The sequence below is a fragment of the Melanaphis sacchari genome, unplaced genomic scaffold (genome assembly GCF_002803265.2).
Source record: "Melanaphis sacchari strain LSU unplaced genomic scaffold, SCAv2.0 Contig21_pilon_pilon, whole genome shotgun sequence".
Lineage (NCBI taxonomy): Eukaryota > Metazoa > Arthropoda > Insecta > Hemiptera > Aphididae > Melanaphis > Melanaphis sacchari.
This window is the reverse complement of record NW_020271096.1, coordinates 2,161,802-2,185,624: the sequence shown is the minus strand read 5'-3', so window position 1 is coordinate 2,185,624 and position 23,823 is coordinate 2,161,802.

The following is a 23,823-nucleotide window of genomic DNA, read 5'->3' as shown; positions in this document are numbered from 1 at the left end:
CAGATTATTTTATAAATATATACAAACAAAATTAATATAACATGACATGTATATGCGCGTGATACGCGCACAAAATACATAAATAATATTGTAGACATTTTGAAAAAATAATAATTCCTAACAGTAACGTAATCGATTTTATATTTATTGATTGATTAAAAATAAAATATCACATTATATTATAATATAAGCATGTTACGAAGTAACCTCAAACGTTAGAATGATCTTATTCATTTTTTATTACGTTAAAATGTGCACTTCGAACACGAGTTTTTTTTTATTCCCGCCGACCAAAGGATAATAATAAAAAATAAAAACATACACGCTGCACGTCAACTTTTTTCACCCCTTTCTTTCCGGAACCACATACCGTTCCGATGATGGACGGGCACGCGGGTAATTTAATATAAACCGCTTGATTGGTTACATGTGCACCGAGCTCTCGTAATTCTATAGTACTATAACTACACATACACACACATACACACACACACCACATACAATATAGACACACGTTCAAAAAACCCGTTTCGAATACCAAATGTGCCATCATTACAATAAATATATAAGTATACACATACACACGGTTCAGTTGGTAAGTACATTTCGTTGTGTACGCGACGCTATTGTAAGTTTGTTTTTCGATTTATCACAAAAAAGAAATATAATAATAATAAAATCCCGAGAATTCTCGTCTTACTAAAACATCTTGTTGAAGGTGCCTACTTACTGTGTACACAAATATAGTTTTTTGGTTTCCCTATATCCGCTTTTATTCGAATTTTGTCTCATAAATACAATCAACACTATATATATTCTCCAAATAATATGATAATATTATTATGTGCTTAGCTACAAGTACGCACTACAATTTGAGTTGCTCATTGTGATCCCAACCGTAATATCGTATACCTAACAGTATGGTGGTTTATTTTGTTCTATAATATACGTTGTTATATCATTACATCAAATATTTATTTTTTTTTTTTTACGTAATAAAATATAAAATTAATAATTTTTATCGTCATTCGAGAAAAAAATAAAAATAAAATAAATACAAACATAGACAATAGAAAAAAAATTCATTTTCCATTATGTATGATTTTTTTTTTTTAATGCCTCGAAGTTGTATAACAAATACGTTTCTGAGAATGTCAATAAGTACTTTTTAATATAATGAATGTTTAGTTTAGTTAAAATAATCACTATATGTTTATATGAACTATTGATACGAACGCTGTTCCATCTGAAATTAAAAATCGTAATAATGTTATACCAGCCCGAGAAATATTGTATGGAAATTTAAATTTAAATATTTTTTTTTTTTCAAACCGTGTATGCGCAAATGCAAATAACATGTAGTGCATTAATCATGTCTGTTTATATATGGTTCGTGTACCTATTATACAATATGTTATATAATAGGTATGTACAGAAATCATTTTTTCATTATTATCCGTGTCTGTGTGACTTAATGTTGTTAATTTATTGCTATCATACGAAAAACATGTTTGTATAGTTATGCATAGTCACACATTTTCCACACCAACGATTGTTTTCAATTTTTTGTATTTTGACATTGATGTTTTAGATATTATATCGTTGACAACATGTATACCGGATGTCCAGCTGCTGAAAAATAATATGATAAAGAAGTGACATTAATTGTTTTAAAATTTGTATTGGTATTCTATTAGTATTTATTTTCATGTCCCACGAGGCGTACGTATTTGTATAAAAGGTTTTTATAACGCAAAACATGATTGAAAAAAAAAAAAAACATAAAATGCAGTTAATATTTCTGCTTAAAATTATATAAATATAATATAATACCTACATAATTATGTTTTTCATTATTTTTATTTGTGTGATATATGTTTACACATAGAATGTAAATATTTTATGTCTCATGATAGTCATAATTCTAACATAAGAATAATAATTAATTATTATTAAATAACCTCGAATTAAAGTCGTTGTATAAGTAAACGCATGCCATATTAAAAGAGTGAAATTCAACTAAATTTTTAACTATTTCTTCTGAAAACGAATCATATATTATTTTAGATCATCATTTATAACTTTTCCGTTACCAAGAATATCCATAATTATTAATCTCGTACAAATTTAAACTATAAATACTAATCATTAAAATTAATTCATGATAATATAATACGAACGAACACAGTGGCGTAGCTACGATGGGTGGGATTTTAGGCAAAAAGTAAATGAAGAACAACAGTAATACAGGAAAGACTTGAGTAATTGATTTTGGTATTCTTTGAAAAATAAATCATAGAAAAACTTCAAATCCAAGACTTAGTGGATAAATTTGCTGAAAAAGATAGGTGCATGAAATTATAAGTGTGAGATGAATTCTTATGAGTACATTTGTAAGTTTGTAAAACAATTTACCACAGTAAATTTTAGTATTTATATAAAAATAATACTTTTTTTTTTTTAAATAAATGTAAGACATTATATAGTATTAAGTTCTATATCAAATAATTTCTTTTACTATTTTCATTTACTAAAATTAATTACTAATTACTACTTTATACTTGTGTATTTGACTTTGTAAAATCCATAATTATTATGAACAATTTTGAAATGTTGCCCCCCCTCCCACCACTAACTAAAATTCCTAGCTACGCCGATGAACGAACATTCTGTTACCATAATGGAAGAAAAATATTTGTCGGGTTACTTATCCTCACAATAATATATTCGATTTTCTTAACACTATAATAGGTATACCACAATAAATGAAAACCTTAGGAAATAGATTTTATTAACTTTAAAACGTTTATAAGATGTCTGTGTTCCGTTTTTTTCTTTGTCCAGTTTCACGAGTAACAGAGACAGTTTACATTCATTAAGACCTATATTGTGTATTAGGTTTAATATTATATTGAGTAAACCTATTATCAAAATTAAAGTTGAAAAAATATTATTTGTGTTTGTAAGTTAAATGTTTTTCGACGTTTATGAGCGCATTTAAATTTTAATATTTTTTTTATTAAGTACTTCTAACTTGCACAAAAATTGAAAAAAAATGCGCATTTACAGATAACGTTGTTAACTTCAAGTTTGATAACAACATACAAATCATATATAATATTATAAGAGCTAATAAGATTCATTCTGTGGAACATTAATTTGCTGTGTAGATCAGAATAAAAAAAATAAACAGTGAGTTGATATCCACCTAATATTTTAAGTTTATTATAGCCTTTTAAAACTTAATATTTTATAAGCCTGAAATTCCAAAATGTTTATACCTAATACAAAAGTTACATTAATATAATATTATCAGAAAAACAATAATAGTCACCGTGAATATAGTCTTAAAATTTAATTAATCCCTCTCATGCACTTACTTAATACTAAATCGTATAAAGAACACGCGCTGCATTATTCTGGTAGACTTATTTCACTTATTTTCATTTGAATCGTAACTTTCATACTTTAAAATGGCACAACGCATATACATTGTACACGCTACCAGTATTTGCGTTATTCTATCCAACACGAAAAATATCTTCTACGTACTTTCAGAATTGTTAGTCCCCGGTGAGTATCAGCCTATATAAACAATAAACATAATATTATATGATACCTATTATAGGAAGAGAACATGGTCTAAACACTAAACGTTTTCTTGTGTCTGTGTGTTTTTTCTGAGTATTTCAATTTTGAAACTACTTACAAAATATTTTATACACGTCTGTTTTTCGTACTCGTCACAACAGTTATCTCCGTGTGAATGTTTGTAAGTATAAATATGTTCAACTATTTCCAAGAAAGTAGTTCATGTCTTTCCGCCACAAATTGACTAAATAATAATAGTAACAGGTCTGTCATATTATATAAGTTATACGTATAGTAAGTTAAACGTTTCGATTCCAGGGTATTCATAACATAGATATTTGAGAAATGATAAACGCGAATATTCCTAACTGATAATAATATAATATCACAATATATCATAAGTAATCAATTTCATAGACAAAAATGTTCGGCAAATGAGGTGATATCTGGTTTTGGGTGTTGCTGGTTATATTGTATGCCCCTCAGTAGCGTTTCCTAAGAGGGTGGTGGTGGAGAAGTCAGAACGTATTTTAATAATACGTACAATATAAACATTCGTATGCTAATAGTTTTGCAAGGATCGCAGTATATCTTTCGAAGAAGGGGGAAGGGTGACAAAACAACAAACTAAAATTTCACCAAAGAAGCTAAAGGTATGACGATAATATGTATAAGTAATGACTAATAATGATATAAACACCTAATGACATAATATATATTAGCATATTTTATGAATTATATCTAAAATCTTTAGCATATTATATACTTTTGATTTCACGGAAAAAACATACATTCTTTGTAATATACAAATGTACTCAATGGCATATTTATATACAGTCTTCGGAAAATATTTACACTTTTTGGCATATACTATGACTGAATTAGCCCCGTTGGTCATACAAATTTTGGGCCATTGCGTAAAAATTCATACAAATTACGTATTAAATGATACAATAATAATATTTCCATTTTTTTTTTTTAAAGGGACTGTTATGACGTATGTTATTTTCTTATCGCTTTTCTACAACTTAAATAGTTTTGATTAAAATAGTGCAGGTACTAAAGGAATACATTTTAAAACTAAACTTCATTCACAAAAATGTCTAGTAAATTTGATGTTTCCATGTATTGAGATATACTGTGGCAAAAAATAACAACATTGATGAAGTAATTGAAAAATGTAATGAAATATTTTCATATAATCGTCGTTTAGTTTTATAAACATTCTTTGATTGTTTTAAAATATTTTCTTGATTTATATAATTATAAAATATATTAATTATTTCACTTAAAAAAAAAATATTTTTCGATGTTTAAATATAAGTTATTTTTTAACCTAAAAGATTTTTAAATAAAGCATTATAGAATGATTTAAAAACATAACATCACGAATAGGTAATGTGTTGGATTGAAAAAGTTTGAATTTCGATTTTGAATAGAAAAACTTATTGAATTTAAAGTACTCTCATGTTTATATACTTATTACTTTTATTTTTAAATAAGCAATTATAGATAAATAACACTTAACAAAAATATAATAAAATGTATAAAAATATAGAAATGATTTAAAAAAAAAAAAAAAAAAAAACAATTATAAATTGTCACCATTTCATCTCATAATTTATAATTACATGTCTAAATTAATCAGGAAAACTGTCCAGTCTATTATAAATATCTGGTTTCATACTGAATTGTAGACACTCCACGGAGTTAATCAAATCCGTTATATAGCGAACAAAGTAATTTGAAACAAATTCAAAATAATTTGCCATATTTAATTGTTGAAATATGTTAATAAGTATGTTATTTTTTATAACTATATAAACGTGTTTTATGAAAATAATTAATAAAATTTAACTATAATATTATTATAACTGTGGCACGTAAATTATAGCAGTTAAAAGCGACAAAATAAAATATGTAAAACTAAAACTTTATAATTATTAGTTTCTCTATTACAAAGTATAATTAATTACAATTTAATTCTTTTACTAAAAAGGAAGGAAACTTGGTAGATAACTTGTTACAGTATAAAAATGGGATTTTTGCCGTAAACATTGGTAATAAAATATATATATATATATTAAATATGTTTAATAATATATAAATAAAAAAAGAAAAGAAAAATGATGAGATATTCGCTCTAATGATTATCAAATTTTTGTCTTAAATCGTGAGACGATAGACAATTATGAAACTCTTATCGGTAAACATTTCCGAGACTTAAATGTTTGACTAGAAAGCGTCTTTTAACCAAAACACAATAATTAATAATATGGATAATACCTATACCTACTGTCGTGGAAATATTTCGTAATAACCGCGTGAATATAAAATGTATGTACTACTCAAGCTACACCGTTGCGGCGTTGCTGCAGTATGACAGGTCCATACAGTTTGGTATACTGACTTAAGTGAACATACGGTTTGTTTTGTCTTGAGTTCAGCAGCTACTTTTGTACGAATCGCTTTTAGCGTTTATTGCTCTTGAAAATGGAATCTATTCAAATACGTATGCTGCTCAACTTTCACTCCATTCGCATGTGACTCGTAAGTCGTAATTTAGTAACAATTTTACGAAATAATACCTAATGCAACAATGGTAATTAATAAAATATACATTTTCACAATGCACATGTGTACGAGGTACGATGTTTATTCTGGGGCACGTTATACTATTAGGTAATACATGTATAATGTTATTATTATTATACACGCATGTATAATAACATAGTTAACAAATATTATTCTAATTACGCTGGACTAATTATTAAATTCTTCAAATAAATTCATTAATTTTTTGTGCACATGTCTTGCGTGAACAATATTTAAACTTATTAGGTAGGTTGTAGTTTACAATTTCTTTAATAGTTTACTCGCGCAAACTTAATAATTTAACTTAAATATATATGTGAAATAACAATAAATTTCGTTGTTAAACTTACTCGTTCTAGTGGGTTTCCTTTTAGTATACAATTTTAGCTGCTGTATACCAATTACCAGTACTTACATATGATTATTATTATCAATTATTTGTTAATAGCATTTATAGGTAGACTACCTATTGATTATTATTATTATACCTATTTATCATAGAATGAATGTGTTTGTAATTAAAAATTGTAGTATTTTTTTGTTTTCATTTTGATTTTTAAATGGAATTCAAAATTTTCCAAGTAAAAAAAAAAAAATTGTAAAAATGTTTTGTTAAATATTTTTTATGATTTTAGTGGAATTAATTTTATTATAATATTAAAGAGAACCGGATCAATATCTTCAAAATAACCATATTATTGATCAGTAAGTAAACACAGACGTTAATTTAAACAGATAAATGGTTCAATTTCGTTATGGGTAGTGTAGTTTCCAAATAAATTGTTAACATTCACCGTAAATTCTTGAAAATATTTTAACCTTCTTAAAGTAATAAAAATGTTACAGATATATTTATTGATAATTGAGATTAAGATAGTGTATAGCTCTCAAAATATTATAACGTGAAATAAGAATGTTTAAATTTTGGATTACAAGAAATTGATATTGTATAAAAGTTTTAATATGAATTTATTTCAGCAGAATTTGTAATTTTAATTTTAGGCGAGCAGCAAAATATTAAAAGTTTAATTAATTTCTCGTTTTTAACCATATTATAGTCATGTCAAATATTATTTTAGTCACATATTTTTTCTGTAGGTATTAAAAAAAAAAAAAAAAAAATAAAAAAATGACAAAAACATTACATACATTTTATATAACTTTATAAAATTATATAAATACTGTAGATAGAACCGGTTGATTTTAACACAATAGTTAAACACCTAGAAGTTCTGTTTAGAATTTAGAACACTTCTAAATAATAATTGTTTGTAAATTGTATTCATTTAAAATATTTTAGCTATCGATGCCTAAATCTTTAAATAATGCACCAACATTTTTTTTTATGAGTATTGATAACAAAAAGTATATAATATACAAAGTGGATTTAAAAAAAATGTCAACAAGTTGACACTTTTTTAAATATTTAAAATGTATTTATTTTTGAAAAGTTATACGTACGTTTTCATCGTATTCTTTATATTACTAATAAAATAGTTATCAAAAATTAGTTTTAACTCTTATTCTGATAAGCATCATTATATTGTTTTTTTTCTTATTATTAAATTATTGATGTGTCAACATTCCTAATATTTTTACCATATTACAATCATCACAATATCATACAGTTATGAAAGTTTTAACTATAGTATCTACATTACATTTTGAAATATTAGATTAGAACATTGGATAATAAGATGGATAAATATTTCGTTTATGAGTCGTTTATATGATTGGACTTCAAGGAAGATATTTAGAGAGGTAGGCGTGATTTCGGTCTGGATTTGGAGGGTTTCGCCGATTTTAAAGTAGATGTTTGCTTCGGTTTTACCATAGTCTGCCGTGGAAGTTTTAAAATATATTTGTTATCCATGTCGATTGGTAGGGTATCCCGTGTAGTTGTGAAGCTGTTTATTTCGCACAAACTAAGGGGTTTATAGTGCAATTTTCAAGAATTCATTTTAGAGAGTTTGTATTTTTATTTTTTTTTTTATTTTTTTTTCGGGATGCAAAGCACATAACATTCAATTTTACATACAGCGTCACTGCGTCAGTACCTAATATCGGTATTATTTTGTTTATACACATTGTTATACCTGTATAATATTATTATATTATGTTAGTTCGCGCCCGTCTTATTCGACACGTGTCAATATTAAACCGCATAAATTCGTATCAGTGTCGACGGCATTCTAGTGTCTATGCTATTATGTTTATAGACGCCAACTAGTTCACTGTATGTCACACGAATAACGTTTTACACAGACATCTAAGCGTTTATAACACGCAGTCAAACGTGGAATAATGTATTCCGTTGATTTATCAAACCTGCAGACGGCGTAATAATATATAATATATATATATATACATCATATTATTATTATACGTACTCGTAGCCACATTTTATTGTCGAGAAACCATTGAACGGTCGTGCGCACATATATATACACACATATTATATATGTACAAATATTTTATTATAATTTATGTACGTATGTGTGCGTCGTATATTAGATATTATTATCAAACGCGTATAATATGCAAATGAAGAATCGACGATGACTGACGGTGCGACGAAGCCTTGTGCGAAATCGACTGAATGGCAAAGCGAGGCCCTAGAGTATGTGTCACAATATTATTATGTATATCGTTTAGCTTGGCAGTCTCCCTCAGTGCACTTGACGTACGATAACCTACAAACTCCCCTTCGCCGTATACCGCGACCGGAGTAGGTATACGCGTATACCTACGCGTCAGAGCATAGTACGCCCGCACGTGTTTTGCGATACTGATGCACACAATATCCGCCCGCGTACCTACGCCTAATAACAATGATGATATTGTAAATTATTGTGACTAGTAAGACTTCGGTCGTAACGATTATAAATACGATGATCGATATTACATAAACAACGATGTGACAAACGTATAATATGAACGAAAACTTTGATTCGCGCGCTATCGCATGGGTACACGGCGATCCGATTCTCGTCGCAGTAGGTAATATTTCATCATACATAATATAAATCTTGCAATAAAGGACAAACTGAAAACAGAATTTAAACAATGTTCATAAAAAACAAAAATTTAAAATGTATCCCGAGTAAAACGCACCAGCGAAATATTAAAAAAATGGTTTTACTGAGACGCGCGTATTTAAAAATGTCATCATTATTTAATTTAGTATCGTGTCTTTAAGTCAATTAGATATAATTTAATTTGTTTGATGACCTGAATTCTAGGAACTTTTATTAGCATATACCAGGGATGGCCAAACTGCGGCTCCCGTCATAGCACCACCAATGGCTGGCATCTTATCATAAGATACAAACATTATTACAAGAAAAATTATTTTCAATATGAATTTATGAATTTACGTATTTGAAGAAGTATAATATTTTATTAAATTTCAAGTTATAGAAAAAAATTAACAAAAAAAAAAAAAAAAAAAATAGTGTTTTTGATATAATATTTAAATATATTATGTATATTTATTTTTAATTATTAATTATTATTTTGTATTGTTTCACATTTTACACATTCTATTACAATTTATATCTACTTATCTTTTTTATACGATTATCATTTATCATACAGAAACATACATTAATATGAAATTTTTTTTTAATTTTTGCTCTTCCATATTTATTGATATATAAGTGGCTCGCAAGTTTCTTCTTTTTGGTCACCCCTGGTACATACTAATACATAATCAATTAACTCAAATTAAATCCAGAATATTTAATTATTTAAACTTAAAGAAGTATTAAAGTTTTTCGATATTAAAAAAGAAACGATTTTATTTTCAGTAAATTAAAAGTTTTATGTTTTAAAATTTAATTTTTATAAAAAAAAGTGTTCTGATATTTTTAAGTTTTTTTATTTACTTTATAATTAAAAAAGTTTCGTTTTATTGGACTATTTGTGTATATTATAATTATTGCATCTTTAACATAACACCGATTTCTTTCATAAATTGTTTCTACAATCTCAGGACAGTAATACAGTCGGTATAATTTAATTATTTAAGCACACAAAAGTCCTGTGATCTACCCTCCCCCATTTGGTAAAATATGTATATTTTAATTACAAATTAAAGATATTATTGACCGACTTGCAGTCGACGACGACTATTATAATTGTAATCTTATTCGTCGTAGTTATTATTTTGCCGTGATCACGCATAGAGTTCATTATTCGTCTTCAACTGCGCTATCGCACGACATCGTAGGTTGATGAATTTTTTTTCTTTCTGCGTCTGAATTGAATTTTTATTACGTCGTCGCACAAAGCGTACGACCACGAAATACTGCAGCGCAATCATAAAATAATTTAATCGTCAACTATAAAATTAATATGAAGCAAAAAAATCGTTGTAAAAAGAGTGACTACTGTTATTTTAGTCGTGTACGATTATGAATAATTATTATCGCAGGGAAAACGCTGCGACTGCAGTAATTATTTGTCTCCATCTGCAGCGGCGTTGTTGCAGTATAATACGCGTCATTATCGACCGAATAGTTGTCGTACATTATCGCTCATCGCAACCAATGAAAACATCGGATACAAAACATTATATTTCATCGTGCATTTGAACAAGATTTAAAATACACTTATATACTTTAAAAATATTACGACGTGAAATTTAAAAACATCTCTAATTTAGCATCGTATTCTATGGTGAAATGAGCTTTTTAAAGTTCATGTTATTGTACGACTAACTATATACACTTAAAACCTGAGATTGATACAATATATTATAATATAAGATATATATGAAAACATTGAATATTGAATGAGTATTTATTTTTTTATTTATTATTATTTAAAAGCATTTAATGTTTTTATATGTTGAAAGCACAGTGCACCACAAAACTTTTTTCATAGCAATCCACGTCGCTTCTCATTTTATATTATCATCAAAATGGATTATAAACTATACACTGGATCGATATTATGCATAATGCATTTAAAATATAAATTACATTTTCGGAAAATATTCTGTTATGGGATTGGTAGATAGGTAATTTAAAACACGGCAGCTCCAGCATGAACAAAAAATAAACTCACCGAGATGAAAAAAACTCTATATAAAGTGTTTTTTTTTTTTTTGTTCAAAAACGTGTAGCTTATAATATAATATTGGTGAATATTAACATGGAGTAATCAAGTTTAAAATAAACATATTAATATATAATTCTGTTGTCCAAAGTTATAGAAAACTGCGGTATAGAGAAATTGAGCGCAGGTCATCGTTTGAATACAAATATAAGCAACTCTGTTTGTCAATCTGACAGCCTTGAGTTTTAGTTTGATATCTCTATATGTTTTGCTTCTACACCACATATTTTTATAAAATTCATCTTTGACACTGTATTAACTTGACGGTAAATATTTAAAATATGATTAGAGAATTTAATGACGGAAAATAATTTTCGTGTGCCAATTTCATCTCTCGAATGATTTGAACGTTGTTTTAGAACTCAAATCTACAGTTAAACAGTTGAAAGTAATCTGTTTTAAAATCTCATTATTTTGAAATAAGCTTCTGTGAGACTTTTTACTAAATATTATGGAAATTGATTATAATTCGGTGAGATTTCATAATGAATCTCAAAACAATTAAACAAAAATTACGACAGTCAAGTTATAATCTAATAGTTAATAGTGCATTTAATATGCATATTTTCTATTCATTATTTTTCGGCCAATTTCATTGCACATATCTACGTGTATAATGCACGTGAGTGCGGCTAATTTTTATATTCGTTTCGGACTGTGTTACGGTGACGTCGGTGCAAAATTGGTCGTCCCAACGTTTTATGGTCGACGAAGGTTTGACGATAAACGGAAACCGATGAAAATGTATGCCGTTTGTCTCGTAAAATATTGAATCGCTCACCAGGATCTCGCACCGGATACTGATATAACTCATATGGTATGCTTACGAACCCGTAACCATTTTCCTGCAGAAATTCTTCTACAGTTCCTTAATCTCCAAAAAATATAAATACATCCAAATGGCTTTATTCCACTTTTCATTTAACTCCGTTATAAAAATAACAGATCATCACCCTTTTATTAATCTGAATAGGCATTAACACCAACTTACTATTTGTTGGACAAAGAAATACTTTCTTATGTAAAGGTTTTAATAAAATATAAATAAATAAATCAATTTATAAATTAATATGAAATAAATTAAAGCAAAAAATCATCATATATTTTTTTATAATTACTTTGAATTATTAATAAAAATTGAATGTTCTTTTTTCGTATATTATGATAGTCTAAAATTATATAATCTACTTTTGGTTATGGAATTAAAAATGATTATTACCATTCAAAAGACGATAATGATAAGGAATACTAAAAGCTATTTTTTTATGATGTCATAAAATTACGTAAATTAAAAAAAATGTTTACAAATAATAACTAATGAATGTTCATTGATAATAAAATCATATTATAAATAGTTTAGTAAATAAATTTCAATCATTATTTAATATTGAGTAGTAGCGTAAATAGGCAAAGTTATGGCAGTGGAATTTTATATCCAAATATATTTTATTTTAACCATATAGGAAAATTTTAGAAGAAATGTATTAAATACCGGGATGGGGCAAGCCCTAATTAGGAGATGATGGTATTTCGCACTAATTTTAATTTTAATTTTTATAATTTGCACCACCAATAGAAAATTAAATATATCTGCCATACACTTTTAATTTCAATTGTTAATTTGAAACTTAATAAATTTAACGATCTCACGTCAGTAATAATATTATGATGTACTAATACCGAAATGGGCGACATGTGTCCGATATAAAATATTGTTATTTTCTACTAACAATAAGTAAGATGAATACGATATAGATTACGTTTAAAATATTTCATCAGCTAATATATTAGTATAAAAAAGATTGTTTTGATTAAAATTAAAAGAATAATCTCAAAAAAAAAAAAAAAAGAAAAGAAAAGAAAATTCTACTAATAAAAACCGTTTGGAACACGTTTAACAAATATATTATGAAGACAACAAAAAAAAAAAGATAAAAAAAACTGAGTTTAATCGTTAGTTAGTATTATATATATATAAAAAAAATGACTAGGAGATTGGGTATTGTAATTTTATTTTATTTAAGCAATTATTTTTATAACTATAATTTTATAAATTGTACTGTTTTAGATAAAACAAAAAAGACAAAACTTTGATTTTTACATATTTTGTTATTAATTGTAATTTTACTTATTTATACACAAAGTTAGTGTTTAAGATACATATTAGGAAGTTTAAAAATATATAATTTACTGTTTTTAAGTGGGTCAAATTACCTACCATGTTAATAATGTAAAAATTTTAGATTTAAAATGTCTATAAGTAGAAAATTGCGTAAATTAAACATAATGTCTTTTTATCTAGTTGTATGTGGAACAAATTACAAAAATTAGTTTTTTAGTATGGCGCAAATCATTAATTTTATTTTTTTAAGCATGAATTACATGCGCGACCCTTTTTCTATTTTAACCTCTGTCATTATGTTGTCACGTAGGTACGTTGATACATGATACATAGGTAGTAAAGTTTTTTCGACCTTTGTCGGCTGTATAGTATGAAACAATTAAAATATTTTAAAATAATAAAGCGAGCAAGTTATCAGTAAATGTTGCATGATTACATAAGTACAAGGTTATTTTTAAGACTTTGGGCAAAATTCATTTACCATTCAGCGTACACTTTTCTAGTATAGATAATACAATACAGGGAGATCATTTTGTTTGTCCCCTTCAATAACTTTTAGAAGGCAATGACGTAATATTATAATGGAACCTTACCAAATAATTTTGAATTTTATAAAACACCACGTAATAGACATTGATAATTCAACTTTTTTACATCAATAAATTATTATCTATATCTAAATAGTTAACTCAAACTCAATAGTTAACAAAAGTACGAATAGATTCATTAAAATTTTATATTTTTTTATTAGAAGTACAATGATAATTTTGAAAAATGTTGATTAGAAAAAAAATATTCATAAGTAGAATGAACATACATAGTGAAACGAAACAACTAGAACAAAATAACATAAAGATTTATTCGAAATGATACATTCGATTTAAAATGCTTAAGTACTTTTAGAATTTAGGTTTAGAGCAATATATTATAATACAATTAAATAAAAAAAGCAAAACAATATTTTATACCTACATATTTAATGGTACCTATAAATAATCTATGGTACCTTAGTCACAACATTAAGATTTAGTTAGAATATGAATGCATTTCATGCATATCCGTTATAATTAACTCCACTTATTGTTTAATTCCCCTGAGCTTTAATGATAATGGAGGTATAAACACGGTGTCTTAAATATATACCCAAAAGGAGTAGTCGAATGGCATAAGATAAGATGGCCCAGGAAACTAAGTGTAAAGAATGGTATGATTCGTTTTGAATAATTCTGTATAATAACTATGGATCATGTATACAATCAGTAGTATGTTACGAACTACAACAATATGTCGCGATGAATATTGTTTTTTTATAAACTGTTTGATTTATGATGTGACACGCCTATAAAGTTAATTTAACCGTCGAGTGTTCAATTGCATGTGTTTTATTACGAAATATATTAAAACCTAAAATTATGATTTTTTTTTATTAATGGCGATAGATAATATTTTTTTACATTATCAAAGTTTAAGTATAGGGCGAATTATGGAAATTAAAATATAAACACTTTTACATTATTGCGTACTGTACTTATTTGGTATATAATATTGTGCACACAAAATATTAATTTTTTGGTAAAAATGAACTGGATTATAGTTTTACATATCGTTTTTACCATATTATGTATTATATAAAATTAAATCAATTTCATATATTATTAGTGTCGGTTGATACTTAATGTCTTAATACTAATAAGCTGAACAACAACCAATTATTTATATATTATTGTATGATTCATAATAGTATACTAATATTATTATAACCAGCCCAGCTTAATTCTATGAAGATGACTACACGATGGGAAATACAATATAATGTAGTCGTTGTATAGTGATAATTTATGTAAAACTATTTTTTGTTTTACTAAAATTTTAACATTTAATATATTTTTCACATGATATATATCTATTTTTTGAGTACTGAGTAGGTATTAATAGAGTATATGCATATAAATTGTCAAAGAAAAATGAGATATGCAAAAATATGCAAAATTAGATTTCGTTTTATATCGTTGTATGAAACGAATTTATAACTCAATCAACTGTAAATTTTATGAGCGTAGAAAAACACAATAACTACACGATTTCCAAGACATTCATTATAATTCGTCTAATAAAATCGGTAAAGAGAGTGAAAAGGCGTAATAGTAAATAGTGTGAGACGGTCATCTTTCAATATTCTAAGTCAAAGTAAATTTTAGGCTTTAATATATATATATAATATATATAAGCATTATATACGACATAAGCGCTCGTTTTCAATGTTTTATTTAATTATGCAATCCTTTATATTTTAATATTTTATAGCTTTTCAAATGATTTAATATATTACACTGCTTTTAATTTTTTTTGTATATTATTCTTAAGCAGAATATTGTTATGATAATTAGTAACTATAAACCAAAAATATTAATGTTGTAACTAATATGACTAATTATTTATAGCCTTGAAAGCGTTTAAAACACAGATTTTATTTTGACTTCACGATAAGTTATGTTATTCCTCTAATATAAAATCTATATACTCATGCCATTATATTATTATATGAACCATATGTTATTATTGGTGTAATTATCAATATATGTATTATTTTAATGTTTATGAAATAAATTTCAAGCAATAAAATACAATATGTATACAAATATGTACATATATATATATATATATGTGTAAATACATACGTGCAATAAACGTAAGCGGTGTATGACATACAAATATAATATGTATAGGTACTTAGTTTGATTGTCTGAGCACCTCAACTGATGGAACTTTGAGTCTAGGTATTTTAATTTATACTCAATTCAATTATCTATCAAGTTACGATACCAATCGAATTTTAGGTCCCCAAGAATCGAATCATTTATATCAGTGTTTTCTAACCTTTTTGTAATTGTGACACATAAATGTATTACTTGTTGGTTACGTAACTCACCCTCACCAACACTAAAAAAAAAAAATGTTCGTATTGTACTGAACTGCCTGACGAAACTGACATCAACAGATCTGATATTACAAACAATAAATGTATCCATTAGAAAAATTAAAACTTAATATATATTAAATAAAATTTGAGTATTAAAAAATGAATGTCTAATCGTAAACTATAAAACTTTATGTTTGTACCTAATTACCTAGCTTATTGCTCAGCTGTATGGAAAATTGACCGATACCACATTGACAGCCATTAACACATATACCGATAAGATAAAAATATAGTACAAACTTTAATAAAGCTATATTAATATCTACATTGTAGAATCTACAATACTAATGAGACTTCACTTTATTATTATATGTAGAGGTATCAAATGAAACATAAGTTAGGCATTTATAAATTTTCTGTTAAAATTATTTTCATGTATATTTCAACAATTATAAGTCGTGACCTATAAAAAATATTTAGTGACCTATAAATTGGGAAACACTGATTAAGATTGATGATGTAATTGTAGGTAATTGCTCAGTTGAAATATGACACCTTTTTATACTTAAATTCAGTTTTATAAGTGTCTAAAATACCAAATTGCATTCAATTATTATAAAATATCTGTTACCATAGTAATTTTTTAAATTTTAAATTGTAAAATTAATTTTACCATAATAATTTTTTTTTTTTACAAGATTTGGAGGTTTGAGTGAAGGGGAGTTTATCGATACTACTTCAAATCCATAATTATTTTATACAAATTTATATTGGTTTTAATTGTTTTGATTAAAAATAACAAACAATAATATTTAAAAAACTAGTGTCTCCTACGTGGAAACCATCACAGATTTTATTTCTTAGTCATAACTCATAAATAATTTAGCAATGTCCGATCGTTTACTTATTACGATGCATTATTTAAAAGTATACATATATAAAAAAAAATGAAAGATTTTTGTTGAGCTCGCTATTTTTTAGTGTGATAAAGCCTATAACGAAGTATTTAATAATATTGTGAGTCATTGAATTATTTAAGTTTATGTAACCACATCTCAAGTATCATTCTCTGTGATGTCACCTATTAAAATGATAGTTGATCATGCTTTAACTTTAACACCGTTAAATTAATTTGACCTTTAAATTTGTCAAGTGAACTCTTTATTGTTAATTTATGTATCCTTTAAAAGTGATAGGAAACGTATTAATTACGACAAGAATACTTAATAACTACTATAACCACACGTACTTGCAAATTAAATATTTATTACCAATAATATGAATACGCGTTATTATAATATAATTGTTGAATATGAAAAAAATACAATCATTAAAAAAGTTTCTGATTTATATGTACGATTTACGAGTTTAAAATTAAACGGTACGAAAATTAAAATACTGGGATTTTGTATGTTTTTACCGTGCATCATCAAATACTGCTATCTGTTGCGCTTGTATTAGAATAATTATTTAATAATATCGTGAACACGTTTAAAAAACACACGATAAAAAATAAATACAATAGCAGCGTTGTAACTAAGTATTATAGAAAAATGTAATAATGAAACGAAATAACAGAAGACATTTTAATTAATTTTATGTCAAGTGTCTAATCAGATGCTCTATTTACCTACGGAATTTTATCAAAAAATATCGTTGAGTATATCATATTCGATTTCGGTAAATTGAACGATATTGTTACTACCGTGTTATTATAATAATATAATAATTATTAAAGTTATTTATAATAATATTTGGCTATATTACACAAAGAGATCCGAAATACTAATTATGTATATTTTTGTTTAGAATTTCAAAATAATAATAAATCAGACCAACATTATCAGATAATTAAAAACAATGTTTTAATAGAAAGTTTTAATACACGTAGCGCAAAACAAAGTATCAGATCCTTATCGATAATAATAATGCATAGGCAGTTACTTTCATACAATATGTTTTTTATTGTTTCCTTCCCAGAGTTCAGTCTTATATGGCTGTATTATATATTTTGAAAACTAATTATCTGTTTGCCATTCACGTCATTGTCACACACTGGTAGAAGCCACAAAAAATATGTAAAATGTAGGAACTATCGAGTATTGAGCGTTAATTATTCGGTTATAGGTATGATCATTAGGAATTATAAATACGGCATTAAATTATTAGTTACTATTCAAAGTGGGATTTATTTTTTTTATTGGAAATTCCATAAGCCAAATCATTAATTTTTTTTTAATATGTGTCCCATGTGTATTAACAATTTTTTCCCTATCCTATTATTCTTAACAATTATATATAACTCTCTGGTGGAAATTTTTTGTTCGAAAAAGTAATATTAAAAATATATTAAATATTGGAGACGTCGAAGTTTATTGTAAATATCACATATGTAAAAAATGTTGAAAAATATCATATTTTTATTATTTTTCTTACTATTTCGTTTTTTTATTTTTATTTTTTATTTTTTTGTATAGATTAAATATTTAGAATATAACCGTTCGAAGATAAATTAAATTTGATCATGGTAAATTAGTTACATATTCTTAAGATATTAGGAGTTTGGATTGCTATTATTTTCGTTACGAATATTTATAAATTCAACTGCTTGTTATTTCCAGAGGTTTTATGATCATAAATACACTAATATGATAGATATTAAAAGCCAATTTGAGCATAGCATTATATTATTGTCATATAGGAATTTTTAAATTGAAAATCGTTTTTTGCGCGAATAGTTAACAACTATTTCCTGTCTATTCTTTTTTCATTATTTTTTTAATAATTTAAATTGTCCTGATAATCATTGGTTGTACGAAATCGATGAATAACAATACAATTTTATTATTCATAAACGTTTTGGATTTTGAAACCGATTATTAAATTTGTAACCGCTTATAATATAATCAATTACTACAAAAGTTAATGATAATTCTGTTTGATTATTGTTAACTAAGTATTCCAGTTTTAAATGAATATTTTATGATGTCAAATCGCAATGCCAATTCAAAGGGTGCATTATGGTATAAAACAATTAAAATGGAAAAATATCACTGATAGGTAATCTATTGTAGTGATACAATTTAAAAAGTGACAGCCAGTTTTGACAATACGATGTCAACATTTGAAAATGATGAGTCACGAAATATCCAAAAGCTCAACAACTGCTTGTTTACGGTCTTTTTATTATAATGTAAAGTATTTTTAGTCACGGTATCATAAAGGCAAAGTCGTAACGATAGCTTGATCGGAGTCGGTTTTTGTCGAGTGTCTATTTAATTAATTTAGATCAACTCTATTGCAGAACTCAATGAATATGATTATTTTGTTTATTTTACGATCTTGTCGTACTATTCATACTATATATTGGTACAGAACTAACAACATGTGAGTGATTCAAATAAACAACCTAAAATTTTGTATTCAAGACTGAAAACGGATGAAAAAACTCGACGACAGTCAATAATATAATAAATATGAATGTGTATTATACATAGTGACAGTGTATTCGATCTCAAACGTAGGATGGTTTTGATTTTCTTTAAAACTCTAGAAATTCAAAATAAAATAAAGGCAATCTTATAAAATGTTACGAGTTACTAAAAACACTAATAGAAATAGCTTTATCGCGTTTTAGAACGATACGTAAAACGTGCGTATTTTTATGTGAATTACTCTTTATCAGGTCAATTATACATAAATCTGAAAAAAATCTCAGAATTTATAAAATGTATATGATTTTTAATATATTTAAAATAAGGTGTTCTTTAAAATTTACAATGTTTCTCAAGGAAATTATGATAAATTATTGGCAAAACACTATATTCCCTAAAAATGTTTTTTTAAACTATTCCATTTTTATCGAGACGTTCTAGCTACAAAAAAAAAAAAAATATGATAAACGAACATAGCTTGACACTGTATTTCATTTAAAGTTACAAATATATTTTTTAAAGTCATTAAAGTGCCTAGTTGTTTTAAGTTACAAAATTGGTAAATGATCCATGATGAATTATTTATGTAAGTCTTAAATTTTAATCTGGGTTTGAATAATTAATTGTCCGTTTAAAAATATTTATGGCACGTGACATTGATTATTTTAAATTAAATAATCGGTCAAACGACAATAATAATTGAACTTTTAATAAATAATTATTAGCGTTTTAAACAATTGACGGGTTTTATTACATTTTTGAACAATTAGGTAGAGTGGTTGTTTGAATAACCATCGCGACTATAATGGTTATAATTATATATTTAAATTAGCTTACTTAAATAGGGTTTATCTTGGAGTGATTTTTTTTTTTTTTTTTTTGATCTCCATTCAATCTCGTCTTGTCGTGACTGTATACTATATGGGTTGAATAATATAATAATAATGCGGTTAATAAATATTATAATACGGTTATTCCGGTTTCCTTTTTGAATCGGTAATTATTATTTTCACTCGAGTTTTACGCTTTTGCGATAAGCCGTCGCGATGACATTTAAAATTAATAATCAAACCAAAAACTATACATACACAAGCCTAAACTAACATAACGAGGGTCTTATTAACCGAGGAAAAAATACCCGATTTCATTTCTCGATATTGAATAATGAATACCGTGCGGAATTTTTAAAAATTACGATTAATTAATAATGGCATAATAATATAATAAGTTATTGTGATCACTCCAGTCTACAATTATTAAGCTTTAAATTATATTGTAATATTGCAAGTGTACAAAGATTTCGGAAAGAAATAAACTAATATTTACATTTTATTTGTCGTGTACGCTCACGCGTTATCCGTCATGACATTATTCGTATTTTCCTTTTTCCTTTATTAGGTATTTATATTTCTTTGCACAGATCACTGTACGCGACCGTTTGCGCACACTACTACTACGCGATCTTTCATCGCACAACATCTGTCAAGCGAAATTTAATTTGAAACCAACATGCAACGATATACATAATAACATCCTTGCACAGGTATACGGAATTTCACCGGATTTCAGCGTTCAAAATCATCGCAGCTAGTGAAAATGCATTTATTTCTAACGATACGTGTCTTGAAATAAAATCCATAATCCACATACACTACTGTGTTGTAATAAAAATAAAAATAAATGCATGATATATCATGTGCTTATATATTTTAATTATGATTATTACATCAATCGTGTTGTGGCGGTAAGTTTTGGAAAAAAAAAAATCAACTATGAAACTTTAAACTTATACATTCCATTTAATACACATATTATTTTATTAAATTTTTCCCTGTACGATTTGAACAAATAAAACGTAATTAAAAACATATTTTACAATAATTATTAATTGTGGATTGAAATTATCCCTCAGGCCCGGAGTATGATAATGAATTTACGAACTTGTTTTGAATTTTTTAACCAAGTTGTATTCGTTTTAAATTTAAAATCAAAATTAATCGCGGGAATCGTTGAGTATTTACAAATTCACCGAATAGTGGTTATTAATTATTGAAATGAAATTATTTATATAAACTTTATTAATCCGTCGATAATATATTTTGTTTCGTCCCACGTTGATTACGATTATATGACGTTTGTACATAGGATTTCCTATATTTCGTTCAAATTCTCTGTATTAATACCTACGTTATTGAATTACAACTACCGCAGTGGTATTAATTCGCGTCAACGCCTTAAATCAACGACTAAACGCATTTGAAGTTGTTATTATTATTATTATCATTGTTATTTTGTATATCATCCGAATCATACCAGTTTGACGATTCATTTTAACGCGTAGGATTATTATATAGCTATTATCATTATTGCCTTTGATATTATGTTACAAAACATAGCATTCGTTTCCTATGATTACAATTTTTGATAAAAAACGTGTCAGACTAATTATTATTATTATTATTTTTGTTCACCAATATAATACAATGTAAGACACTGCCGTTGGGACACAAACTTGTGAATAATATTGAAAACTATTCATTAATAAAACGTTGAAACGTACAAATATTACATTCTAACGCAGAGCAATAGTTTTAATTGCATAGAATATTTTAGAACGAAATGTTTAATAGCACAAAATAATAACTTTGTTATTCTGCATACCGACCAGCAGGTACCTACATTGCCTAAATACTACGCCGCGTTGAAATATTATTATAATTACTTGGTTCATTGAAAATTATATTATTCTATGTTCACAAAATATTTTATAATATTATCCATAATTGATAGTTCGTCAAAAAAAAAAAAAAAATAAAAAAAATATGTATACTTTACACTAGAAATATGTTAAAAATAATAAAGTTATATCATATATATATATATATTTTTTTTTTTTGAGTACAATCTACAATCTATACCACTTAGGTACAATAAATAGATGTGATACAGATTAGTTTTATATAAATTTTAGAAAAAATACATTACATCCATTATAACATTTATAGAAAATACGTGACATTTTTTAGGGAAGTAGACACACATTAGTAATAATTTCACTTTGCTATTTTATTTTTTTCTACATATTTTCAATTTTTTTTTTTTTTATATTTAATTAATATTAGGTGTAAACAGGTCACGATACCATTACTGTCTTAACCGTATTGGGGGGGGGGGAGGTTACCGGGAATTATAGTATTGGCAATATTTTTGACATTATATCATATTAAATTAATATTCATAGCAATAATTATTAAACTCTGGCATTTTCGACTTTTTTTTCGATATTTATAATTTTATTTTGATATTTTCAGTCTACAGCCTACAGGTATGTTTAATTATTTTCTGTGTACCGAAAACATCATCAGGCCCATATCGATCAATCTTCCATACTTAAATATTATGAAATTCTAATGAAACTTGTTCGGCCCGTCTAGTGTGTTGCAATTATTAATTTCTCGTCTTGTTTTACAATACTATTGTATGGCCATCGTTTGTAATAAAATGACTATAATAAAATACATCTGGATTATTTTAAATGTTAGAAGTTTGAAAAGTTTACAGGTATCATGCTGATTTTCAAAATATCGATAAATTAAGTTGTTAAAATAATTGTTTAAACGCCTAACAGATACTCCACTCTACCAACATATTGGACCATAGATTGCATATACAAAGCTATTTTATTATGTATGTCTGCTGCTACAGGTGTTTTGACCCAATACACTAATGGAATAATATTGTTTTGTAACTTATATTTACAGGCTAAATATTTTAATATTATCATATGGGATAATTAAACCCGATAATAGTCGGTCGACGTATTTTACTACCCGTTGTTGGTATAATAATCACGTCTATCGGTGTCTTTAACTGAACGTTAATCACTGTAATGTCGGAGCTTTTTTTTTTGTGTCAAAAAGAAATGTAAATTACAAATTTTATTATATTATATTTTATCCTTTTATTTAAAGCTAAACAATCTGTTTACTTTGGTCATTTTCGTGGTCATCATATTATTGTTATTCACTCCAATGCGCTAA